The following is a 10788-nucleotide window of genomic DNA, read 5'->3' on the forward strand; positions in this document are numbered from 1 at the left end:
CTCAGGTGTCCTTTTAATTTTTTTTAAGTGATCTCTACCTCCCAATGTTGAGTTTGAACTTATGACCCTGAGATCAAGAGTTGCATGCTCCACCGACTGAGCCAGCCAGGTGCCCCCAAATAACCTGAGTTTTTGAGGCTTCTCTTTTTTGAGTACACCTAAGTATCTGTAGGTCCTAAAAGAGAGTGCCTTATTGGGGGTGGGGGGGTCTACTAGTATTCCCCAGCAGGAGCGTCCCCACTGGGCAGGGTGCCACTGTACTGTCCTCTTTGAAGGGAGGTTCTCCCTCCCTCTACCCTGGCTGCCTTGGACTGCTGCCCGGGCAGCAGGGTTGGCTTCTGGTGAAGGGCACAAACCACAGATATTTTATGTAGAAAGCTTGTGTTTGGGAATACTTTCCTCAGAAAGGTCTGAGGGCTTGCCAAGAGCATAGAGCCCAGTGTAATGCTCTTAGGCACAGTAGACATGCTTAGAAACAGCTGCTGCGGAGAGAGAACAGAAAGAAAACACAGGATTCAGGACCCAGTGGAGTTTGAAGACTGCTTTTGCCAAAGCTTAAAGTAACTTTTTCTGTTGACTTCAGTGGGAAGGGAGAGCAGATTGTTACAGTTCTCTAAATCCAGAGTTGGGAGACTTTTTTCTTTACAGGGACAGATAGTAAATATTTTAGGTTTCCTTTATTGCACACTGTGTGTGTGCGTGTGTGTGTGTGTGTGTGTGTGTGTTTACCACCCTAAAAAAATAAAAACTGTTCTTAGTTCTCAGGCAAGACAAAACAGGCCATGGGCTGAATTTGGCCTGATGACCATGTTTTGCTGACCTTTACTCTAGATAGTTGGCACATTCTTAGACTAAAGAAAAAAAAACCCAAGGAATCTATCTATCAGAGATAGCAAAGTTACTTTCCACCCTCCCAAGAAAGGCTATTTTCTTGCAAGAAACTTGATAAATGGGCAGCCCGGGTGGCTCAGCGGTTTAGCGTGGCCTTCAGCCCAGGGCGTGATCCTGGAGACCCGGGATCCAGTCCCTCGGTGGGCTCCCTGCATGGGGCCTGCTTCTCCCTCTGCCTGTGTCTCTGCACGCCTTTCTTCTCTCATGAATAAATAAATAAAGCCTTTAAAAAAAAAAGAAACTTGATAAATAATTTTGAAATGGGTATGTATAAGAATCACTTTCTCCCTACCAGAGTGAAAAAAAGAGTTGTGGGTGAGCAAGGTACATAGGAATAGGCATATAAGAAGTGCTAAAGCCACTCCTGTCCATGGAAAGGAGAAGCAGGGGAAGTTAGAGGATGCCTTATTTGTGCTGCAGATTTGCTAATGCAACTTTTTTTTTTCCTCTGGGGAATTTATGGGTTAAGATTTGAAATAGACTTATGGAAAATAGATTGAAAAAGAAATTCAATGAAAAGAACCAAAATAGATCACCAACCATATTTGTGTTGGATTCAAGACTCTAGAGTGTTTAAGAAAATCAGAAAAGCAAGCTCCAGTCAAAATGGTGTGTGTCTGTGAAAATGAAGAGAAGAGGGAGGCAGGCATCTGAAGGACCAGTGTGAGCAGAGTTTTCTCAGAAGTGCGGGATTTTAAAAGGTTTGGAAGAAAGATGAAAGGCAGCGTACCTTCCTCAAAACTGCCGAATGCCCTCTAAGCAAGAACCTCCACAGCCTCTATGAAACCCACCACAGAGTTATTTCCTCCCCCATAGAAGCAGTAACAGGTAGATCAGGCCTGGCTGCGTCATTGGGGCAGGTCCAGTGCCAGATGAACAGGAGAGCCCTTGTGTTAAAAAAAGAAAAAACTGCTCATAATTTCAAGATGGTAAGGGAAGTATAAAAACCAAGCAAGCACTGGGATGCCTGGGTGGCTCAGTGGTTGAGCATCTGCCTTTGGCTCAGGTTGTGATCTCCGGGACCTGGGATGGAGTACTACCTATGCCTCTTCCTCTCCCTCTGTGTGTCTCATGAATAAATAAATAAAATCTTTTAAAAAATAAAAATAAAAACCAAGCACAGGGCTGTTCTGAGCAAGTTCAGGTGTAGACTCAGGAAGCAGGTACTGGAATTGCACTCAGGATATCCAGACCCTGCTTCAGGCCAACCATTGCTGCTTCCTTTGAGATGTGTAAGAGGGGGGATCCCTGGGTGGCGCAGCGGTTTGGCGTCTGCCTTTGGCCCAGGGCGCGATCCTGGAGACCCGGGATCGAATCCCACATCGGGCTCCCGGTGCATGGAGCCTGCTTCTCCCTCTGCCTCTGTCTCTGTGCCTCTCTCTCTCTCTGTGACTATCATAAATAAATAAAAAAAAATTAAAAAAAAAAAAAAAAAAAAGAGATGTGTAAGAGGCAGCAGTGTACAGAAGCCTCTCCCGGCTTCCCCTTCATCTCTAAGTGGATTCCTGTGACTGCCTTTGTAGCTCTGGTAAACCAGGCCGCAGGACACAATGTACACTCAGGACCTAAATCTTTCTGCCAAGAACGAACTGAGACCACCCGAGGTTTTATTTTTTATTTTATTTTTTTAGAGGGTGGGGAGGGAAAGGAAGAGAATTTTATTTTTTTTTAAGATTTCACTTATTTATTCCAGTGAGAGAAAGAGAGAGCACATGCATGCACAAGTGTGGGGGGCGTGAGGTGGCACAGGGAGAGGAAGAAGCAGACTCCCTGATAAGTAGGGAGCCTCATATGGGCCTTGATCCCAGGTCCCCAAGATCATGACCTAAGCCGAAGGCAGATGCTTAACCTACTGAGCCACCCAGGTGCCCTGAAAAGGGAGAGGATTTTAAGCAGTTCCATGCTCAGTGCAGAGCCCAATGCAGGGCTCATCTCACAATCCTGAGATCATGACCTGAGCCAATATCAAGAGTTGAACGCTTTAACTGACAGCCACCCAGGCACCCCTGCTTGAGGTTTTATGTAAACAGAGAAGAGAAAAATAGCAACTGTCCCAGCTACCACTATAGCCAGGAGGAGAAGAGTAGTGCCCTTTAGTGCCCCTCCCACAAGCAGAGTATCCCAGCCACTGACCTGGATCCAGGCAGATTCATGGCTGCTCCTCTAGGAGGGCAACAGGATGGAGGTGACAAAAGGGAGACTTTGTCCAGTTTCCCACCCCACCTTGAGGAAAAGGGCTGAAGCATATTGGGATTTAAAAAGAAACAGGAAGAACAGGAATCTCTGCTGCTTTGATGAAATTAGCATAAATGCCAAGAGAGCAATAAGCAAGGAAAATAGCCAATTATTTTTCTTCTCCTCCTTCGTAAAGCAATGTTTACAGTAGCCTGCAACGTTTTAACAAAGAACTGAAGCCCAAAAGAATGTGTAAGAGCATCAAATGATACCACCGCAGGTGTTTAAAATGAAGTGTCCAGAACTAGACAAAATAGGATAATGTAGGAACTGGCCCATGTGCTGTGAGTCTAAAAGACTGGGCAAAGAAACAAATCTCAAATTTTGAGGGAAAAACGGAGGAGGAAGTTTAATTCTCAAAATAGGAACTAGTAAATTTGAAAATCAAATTGTTGGTAAAATTATGAGCAAACTGCATCTGTGAGAATGACATGGTAATGGAAGCCCCCTTGTGAGACAGAACATGAAGACTCCTAACTCTGGGAAACGAACTAGGGGTGGTGGAAGGGGAGGAGGGCGGGGGGTGGGGGTGACTGGGTGACGGGCACTGAGGGGGGCACTTGATGGGATGAGCACTGGGTGTTATTCTGTATGTTGGCAAATTTAACACCAATAAAAAATAAATTTATTATTAAAAAGAAAAGGAAGCCCCCTTGTGTTCTGTAAACAAGTCCTTTCAATCCAGACTCTTCTAAAAAAAAGGGGAGACTCTTCTAGTGATGGAAGTACAATTATAGTGCTAAATCAGTGGAATAAAACCAGTGATTCCAGCAAAATGATGAGGAAAGCCTAGTATGTCATCTTGTGGCCATGATAAAGAAATGTGGACAGATTAATCACCCCTTTAAACCACACACACTGTATTATTAGTATATCAGAGTCAACTTGTCCAGGTGGTGTCTCACAGAGATCAGCCCATCACTCACTGTCCAGTTTAGTGGCTCTGTGGATAATTTTTAAATCTGATAAGCACACCTCCTGTGCCAATGTGTAAAAAGATTTTTGTACAAATACAAGGAGACTAGGCTTGGTAATCATAAAACAAACAAAAAACTTGGAAATTTTGATTGCTTATGCACTACTTTTTTTTTCTAATATTTTATTTATTTGAGAGAGACAGAAAGGGAAAGACAACGCATGAGTAGAAAGGCAGGGGCAGAGGGAGTAGCAGACTCCTCACTGATCAGGAAGCCAAACACAGGGCTCTATCCCAGGATCGCAGGATCATGACCTGAACTAAAGACAGACACTTAACCAACTGAGCCGTCTAGGTGCACCTGATTGCCTATACATTAAAATGAACTAGCTCTACAGTGTAATTGTTGGAAAAAAGCTAATACTGTGTTAAGACAAAGTATCAGAAACCAAAATATTCATTAAGAACTTATTTAGAAGCCTTGGCTCTCAAGCTAGACTCTCAACTAGTGTTCAGATACTAGCTCTGCTACCTTGGGTAACCTTGGACAAATTATTTAATCTCTTCGTATCCACAGTCCTCTCTTCCTCCATTTTAAAAATGAGGATAATAGCAATACCCACTTAATATGGTTCTCTTGCATATTTAGAGATAATACTTATAAAAATCTTTAGGGCAGCCCGAGTGACTCAGCAGTTACTGCCACCTTTAGCCCAGGGCCTGATCCTGGAAACCCGGGATTCCTGCATGGAGCCTGCTTTTCCCTCTGCCTGTATCTCTCTGCCTCTCTCTCCCCCTGTGTCTCTCATAAACAAATAAATAAAATCTTAAAAAAAAAAATCTTTAGATTAGGGGTACCCGGGTGGCTCAGTCAGTTAAATATCTGCCTTTGACTCAGGTCATGATCCCGGGGTTCTGGGATCGAGTCCCATGTTGTTGGGGGGGGGGGGGTCCCTGCTTAGCATGGGGTCTGCTTCTCCCTCTCCCTCTGCCCCTCCCCCTGCTTGTGTGCACTCACTCTCTGTCAAATAAATATATAAAACCTTAAAACATTTAGATTAGTGCTCTACTAATGTTACCTGCTAATATTCTTTTGGAAACTTTATGTACATTTGCATGTGTGATGTGTGACTTTTTATTCAATCATGTATTTATTGGAAAATAATATATTAAAATCACATATTTATTGAAAAGTAATATATATATTAAAATAGATATGTTAAAATGCAGGACTAAAAGGTATATGCTGAAAAATTCTCCCTGAATTACCAGTTCTTATAACTGGAAGATAACCCTTGTTCAGCTTCTTGTGTGCCTTTCATTTTTATGTACAAATTGGCACAGTGTTCTGTACCTTTGTTTCTCCCCCCACATACTGCGTAACTTTCCATAGCAGCACATATAGATCTGCTCCATTCTTTTTTTTTTTTTTATTTTTTAAGTTTATTCATGAGAGACACAGAGGCAGAGGCACAGGCAGAGGAGAAGCAGGCTCCCTATGGGGAGCCTAATGTGGAACTCAGTCCCAGGATCCTGGGATCATGACCTGAGCCAAAGCAGATGCTCAACCACTGAGCCACCCAGGTGCCCCAAGTCCATTCTTTTTTTAAGCTGCATAGTATTTCATTGTGTAGATGTACCATAATTGATTCACCTTGGACTGAAATTGCATCATTTAGGCTGTACTTCAGGCTTTTGTTTTTACAGACAGTGCCGCTGTAGATTTACTCACAGCTTCAACACTGGGGTCAGACAGATTGCGTTAAAGACTTAATTAAAGTCCCATTATTGTCACTTATGAACTCTCTGGCCCTGTGTTAGCTTTACTCAACTGTAATTTCCTTTAGTGTAAAATGCCCATAGTATTAGTGCCAAACTCATGGGTTCTTGTGAGGATTAAGTGTAAAATGCCTTGCTTGGTCCCTCATACACAGTAAATACAAAATACTCCTCGACAAATACAAAATACTCCTATTTTTCATTTTCCAGCTTGATTTGCATTGGAGATTTTCTGTAGGGTGAGTTCTCAGAAGTCAAATTGCTAGATCCAGAGGTGTTCAGGTAAAACTGATAGATAACGTCACCTTGTCTCCATGTTGGATAGTCTGCTTGCCCCTCTGTATGGAGATACATCAGCTCTCTCCACTCTGCTCTTCAGAGGGCAGCCTCTATAAAACTGTATCAGACCCTGTCTTTACCCACTGGCTTCCAGTCAGTTCCCTGTGAGACACACTGGCGCAGGATGGGAGGGTGGGAAGAAGGAGCCCCAGGCTTGTGGTTGGCAGTGGCTGCATTCCTCTTCCAAAAGCTCATTGGGCGGCTCCACCCCCCTTCTCCTCTCACTCTCAGTGCATTTCAGTGGATGCTCCCTCCCCTGGCTGCATGAGGCCCCAAGGCAACCACTTCCTGCAGGGCCTTGGGTACTTCACCAACCCTTGTAGTTTCCCTCAACTCTGGGCACATCTATAAATAATCCTTTCATCAAACTTCCTTCAGTTACCCTTCTAAAGTGCCATCTGCCTAGTATGCTAACCAATTCACATACCCACTAATAAGCTATGAGAATACTTGTTTTTATCATACTTTTGGCAATAGTCATGTCAAATATTTTTTGAGATTTTATGTAAAATTCTTCCTTGTTTGTTTTTTTCTGAGCACTAGTGCTGTTATTTATCTTTTATCACAATAGTTCTGTTGATCTTCAATTTCCTTTAAGATTTTATATATATATATATATATATATATATATATATATATATATATTCAAGATTTATTCATCTCAGAGAGAGAGAGTGCACACATGTGCACAAGCAAGAGGCGCAGAGAGATGGAGAGAGAGTCCCAAGCAGACTCTCATGAAGTGCCAAACATGGAGCCTGACATGAGGCTCAATCCCACAACCATGAGATTGCCACATGCACCGAAACCAAGAGCCAGATGCTTAACCAATGGTGCCACTGAGGCACCCCTAAAGATTATGTTTTTAAGTAATCTCTACCCCCTACATGGAGCTTGAACTTACAACTCTGATATCAAGAGTCATATACTCTATGGACTAAACCAGCTAGGAAACCATGAACTTCAATTTCTTAAATGCCTTTGCAGAAGTATTGTCTTACTGTTTGCAGACTGCTGTAATAGACTGCCGTAGGCTGGGTGGCGCATAAACAACAAAATTTTATTTCTCATAGACTTGGGGGGCTGGAAGCTCAAGATCAGGGTGTGGACTGATTCAGTGCCTGGTGAGGACCTGCTTCCTAATTCATGTGCGTCCTCCTATGGTGGAAGGGACAAGGGAGCTCTCTGGGATGACTTGTTGTTTTAGAGTAATAGGAGGGGGTAGTAGCAGGCTTCATTGGAAGAGCATGTGACTCTTGATCTTGGGGTTGTGAGTTTGGGCCCCACACTAAGTGGAGAGATCACTAAAAATAATTTTTTTTTAAAGTATTCATCTATTAAAAAAAAAAAAAAAGAGTAAGTTCTATACCCAATATTGGGCTCAGACATGACCCTGAGATCCAGAGTCACATGCTTTACTGACAGAGCCTCTGGGGTCTATTTATAAGGGCACTAATCACCCTCATGACCTAATCATCTCCCAAAGGCCATACCTCCAAATACCATCACTTTGGAGGTTAGGTTTCAACACATGAATTTGGGTGGAGGGGAATGCAAACATTTAGTCCATAGCAAATACAGATATTTATTTATCCAACATTATATTAGTTCAATTTTTAAAAGAATTAAAAATAGAAGAAAATTACCCAAAATTATTCTTAGAATTGTTGGAGCTTAATACTTTACTCCAAAATATATGCTATTAAGGAATCACTATAAATTTTATTAGGTATGATGATAACACTGTTGGCATATTTTAAAAAAAGAAAGAGGAAAAAAAAAAAAAAAGAAAAAGCCTGGATCTTTAGAAAGTATTCCTCTGCTTATAAGTGAGATGATATGACATCTATCTTGATTTATTTTAAAATACTCCAGAAAAAGAAAAAATAGAGTGTGGGGAATACACGGAACAGCCCAGGAAATGTTGGTAATTGTAGAAAGTGGATGATGTAGATGGTGCTTCATGATACCCATTCTTTTCCCTTCTGTACCCGTTCATTATCTCTATTGTCATGTTTATTTCGAAGTTTCCAAAAGAAATAAACAAACAAAACCAATGGCAACCACAAACAAAAAGACAACTAAAAAATCCAAGTAGGAAAAGGATGCCCCAGCCTGGCCCTCGGCATCCATCCACCAGTCAGCCTTGCCAGGCCCAGTAGTGATCAGGGCGATCCTCATTTTCAACAACCTCGGGAAGCAGTGGCTCTCCACATTCTACCTGCCCTACAGTGAAGACCCACAACAGCAAACCGTTGGGGAGATTTTGCATTTGGTATCTAAGAAAGGTGAAATGTTTGTAATCCTCCTAGAAGGAGGGTTATTAATTGGAGGATCTGACAACAAATTCACTTATGGACATTGCACACAGCATTATATTTTGTCTTCCACGGGGATTCTCCAGAGAATGAAGTTGGCATTTTATTTTTTTATTTTTATTTTTGAAGTTGGCATTTTAGATCTAATCCAGGTATTCTCAAAACATTTGACAAGTATTTTTGAAAATACTTGGATTTAATTCTCCCTGTAGACAAGGTCGACAGTATTTTGCAGAAATGGTGCTGGGGGGAATGGTATTGGACACCGACATGAATGAGATTGTGTCTTACACTGATCCCTGAAGAAGTCTGAAGCTGGCATAGCAGGAGTTCCAGCCTGTGCTGTATCAGCTGTGAAGAATATGAAACTTCCTGCAAGAAACTTCCTGCAAGAAAAATTTCAAACATACATTCCCTATTCACAGATTTCTCACATCCTATTTATTTTGGAAACTTGTGTATACATGAAGACTGAAAGACCAATACTATGAAAGTCTGTATGCCTGCTACATAGATTCAACAACCATCACCATCTTGCCATGTTTATCTCTCTGCATAGACTTTTTTAACAGGCCCACTTAAAGTGTTCTTGATGCTTTTGCTCCTTTTTTGCTTCCTCCTCCCCCTGAATTTTCTAATGTCCCTGCTCAGAACACTTAACCAACTCCCCTTTCTGCCTGGCCCTCTAACACGGGCTTTCTAAACAGCCCCAGCTCCATTCTTTATCTCAAGTTAAGAACCAGAACATTTTGTCCCCTATTAACGGCCTATCAGGCACCAGAAGATGGAAAGAAATTGCTTCCTGTGGGAGAAACCATGAGAATGTCTGGCTCGAGGACCACTCACCGTTCCTTCCTTTAGATCTTCCAGCTCAGTGTCTTCTGGCCTCTGCACATTTACTGAAAAACTATACCCAGAATTATTCAGAGGAAGGAATACAAGTGAAAAAGAAACATGATTTTTTTATGTTAGAGATGTAGGTGAAAGATTTGGTGGAGATTAAGGCAGAAGAACTATCATCTTTTTCAATTATAGAGTTGCAGGATGTCACTTGGTCATGATCAAGTTCTGTCTCTCCCCCAATACCCACAGACGATTTAAAGTTAATGCTCACAAACCCCATTCACAGGTTAAATACACACAGTACACATGAGTTTCTGGTCTTAATGCTTCACAGAGCTAATGAATCTGTTTCACTTGAAAGGACCCATCTAATCCTCTTAGCATCAAAAGAGAGAAGCTTGTCCAACCAACTCCCTCTGTTATCTAAATGAAAGGAGAGAATTTCCCTTCAGAAGTCGCTTGCTGTTGAGGAGTTATGCTTTCATTTACACGGAGAAATAAGCCCAGGCTGAGGTGAAATGGACCTTGAGAGTAAGAGAGAGAGAGAGAGAGAGAAAGAGTAGTGAACAGCGCTGATGCATCAGATAAGGAACAAGGAAAGAGGCTTGCTGAATCCTTGAGTGGGGTGTTTTATTTATTTATTTTTTAAAGGAACAATAAAGTTGGATGTTTAAATCAACAAAATGTAGAAAACAGCATATGAGATGATCTTTAATAAGCAATGTATGTTTATTACTGGAATAAAAACTTTTTTTAAAAAAGGAACTATCTTAAAAGGGAAGATAGTTTCCTTTTTAATTTTCTATTATTTCCCAAGTATGGTAAAACTGTGGCAGCCACAGATTTAACAGAAGTAAAACAGTTGATATTAATAGGAAGTCATGAAAGCATTGGTTTTGGTCTTGGTTGGCTTTTTTTTTTTTAAAGCTACATTTTCTTTTTTCTTTTTTTTTTTTTTTTAATTTTTATTTATTCATGATAGGCACACAGTGAGAGAGAGAGAGGCAGAGACACAGGCAGAGGGAGAAGCAGGCTCCATGCACCGGGAGCCAGACGTGGGATTCGATCCTGGATCTCCAGGATCGCGCCCTGGGCCAAAGGCAGGTGCCAAACCGCTGCTCCACCCAGGGATCCCTGGTTGGCTTTTTAAAGTAAAATAGTTGCCTTATCAATTTTCTCTTCCATATTACATATTGAATGCTCTCAAATATCTAGCTGATGAGTCCCATTCAGACCTTTTTAATAATCAAATAATCTTGACAGGGCTGCTTTCTTATGAATTCACTAAAATAATTAGGAGAAAGGAATCATGAAGAAAGATACATATCCTGGGATTATGATATACTTTTAGTCTAACTAAAGACTAATTATTCATCTTTTATTATAAAGCGATAGCACAGTTGTATAATTTACTCTGAATTTATAATCAAAAGTCTAGCACAGGGGAAGTCTGAATGAAGCCTAGAG

The 10788-nt window shown here is 41.5% G+C and overlaps 1 pseudogene; it reads left to right on the forward strand.

Moving 5' to 3' along the window:
- The first annotated feature begins 2332 nt into the window (after window positions 1–2332).
- Window positions 2333–10216, forward strand: LOC140626087 (AP-3 complex subunit sigma-1 pseudogene; annotated as a pseudogene).
- Window positions 10217–10788: the final 572 nt, after the last annotated feature.

The sequence above is a fragment of the Canis lupus genome, chromosome 37, assembly GCF_048164855.1.
Source record: "Canis lupus baileyi chromosome 37, mCanLup2.hap1, whole genome shotgun sequence".
In the NCBI taxonomy this organism is placed as follows: Eukaryota; Metazoa; Chordata; class Mammalia; order Carnivora; family Canidae; genus Canis; species Canis lupus.